The following is a 2,080-nucleotide window of genomic DNA, read 5'->3' as shown; positions in this document are numbered from 1 at the left end:
GACTGTTTTGATGTGTTCTTGGATTCCGTTTGCCAGAATTTTATTGAGTATTTTTGCATAGATATTCATAAGGGAGATTGGTCTGAAGTTCTCTTTCTTTGTTGGGTCTTTGTGAGGTTTAAGTATGAGCATGATTGTGGCTTCATAGAATGAATTGGGTAAGTGTTCCTTCTGCTTCTATTTTGTGGAATAGTTTTAAGAGAATTGGTATTTAGGTCTTCCTTGAAGATCTGATAAATTCAGCACTAAAACCATCTGGTCCTGGGCTCTTTTGGATGGGGAGACTTTTAATGACTGCTGCTATTTCTTTAGGGGTTATGGGACTGTTTAGATGGTTTATTTGCTCTTGATTAACTTTGGTACCTGGTATATGTCTAGAAAGTTGTCAATTTCATCAAGATTTTCCAGTTTTGCTGAGTATAGGCTTTTGTAGTAGGATCTGATGATTTTTTTGAATTTTCTCAATTTCTGTTATGTCTCCCTTTTCAGTTCTGATTTTATTAATCTGGATACTGTCTCTGTGCCCTTTGATTAATCTGGCTAAGGGTTTATCTTGTTGATTTTTCTCAAGGAACTAGCTCCTGTTTTTGTTGATGTTTTGCGTAGTTTTTTGTTTCTACTTGGTTGATTTCAGCCCTGAGTTTGATTATTTCCTGCCATCTACTCCTCTTGGGTATATTTGCCTCTTTTTGTTCTAGAGCTTTCAGGTGTGCAGTCAAGTTGTTAGTGTGTGCTCTCTCCAGTTTCTTTTTATAGGCACTTAGAGCTATGAGTTTTCCTCTTAGCACTGCTTTCATGGAGTCCCACAAGTTTTGGTATGATGTGTCCTCATTTTCATTAAATTCTAAAAAGTCTTTCATCTCTTTCTTTATTTCTCCCTTGACCAAGTCATCATTGAGTAGAACATTGTTCAGTTTCCACATGTATGTGGGCTTTCCATTGTTTTTGTCATTACTGAAGACCAGCCTTAGTCCATGGTGATCTGATAGGATGCAAGGGATTATTTCAATCTTTTTGTATCTGTTGAGGACTGTTTTGTGACCAATTATATGGTCTATTTTGGAGAAGGTACCATGAGGTGCTGACAAGAAGGTATATTCTTTTGTTTTAGGATGAATGTTCTATAGATATCTGTTAAATCCATTTGGTTCATAACTTCTGTTAATTTCACTGTGTCTCTGTTTCCATGATCTCTCCATTGTTGAGAGTGGGGTGTTGAAATCCCCCACTATTATTGTGTGAGGTGCAATGTGTGCTTTGAGCTTTAGTAAAGTTTCTTTATGTATGTGGGTTCCCTTGCATTTGGAGCATAGATGTTAAGAATTGAGAGTTCATCTTGGTAGATTTTTCCTTTGAGTATGAACTGTCCTTATCTTTTTTGATTACTTTTGGTTGAATCTCAATTTTATTTGATATTAGAATGGCTACTCCAGCTTGTATCTTGGGACCATTTGCTTGGAAGATTGTTTTTCATCCTTTTATTCTGAGGTAGTGTCTGTCTTTGTCACTGAGGTGTGTTTCCTATATGCAGCAAAATTCTGGGTCCTGTTTGTGTATCCAGTCTGATAGTCTGTCTTTTTATTGGAGAATTGAGTCCATTGATGTTAAGAGATATTAAAGAAAAATGATTGTTGCTTCCTGTTACTTTTGTTATTAGAGGTGGAATTATGTTTATGTAGCTATCTTCTTTTGGGGTTGTTGGAAGATTACTTTTTCTAGGTTGTAGTTTCCCTCCTTGTGTTGGAGTTTTCCATCAATTATCCTTTGAAGTGCTGGATTTGTGGGAAGATATTGTATAAATTTGTTTTTGTCATAGAATATCTTTGTTTCTCCATCTATAGTAATTGAGAGTTTTGCTGGGTTTAGTAGTCTGGTCCAGCATTTGGAGGTGGGGCCCCAATTTCCAATTCAGAAGAGAAGATGCTGCCTCTGGCATGGGCTCTGTTACCTGCCCTGTAGAGTTAAGAGTAATGTCCAATGTTGGTAACGCCTTACACTTAGTCTTATGACTGCTAAATTGTTTTGCCATCAAGAACATTGAGAAGTCATGAGAGGACATGTAAGACTGTATACCCTGAAA

The sequence above is a fragment of the Grammomys surdaster genome, unplaced genomic scaffold, assembly GCF_004785775.1.
Source record: "Grammomys surdaster isolate TR1022 unplaced genomic scaffold, NIH_TR_1.0 123593, whole genome shotgun sequence".
In the NCBI taxonomy this organism is placed as follows: domain Eukaryota; kingdom Metazoa; phylum Chordata; class Mammalia; order Rodentia; family Muridae; genus Grammomys; species Grammomys surdaster.
This window is presented reverse-complemented; position numbering follows the sequence as displayed.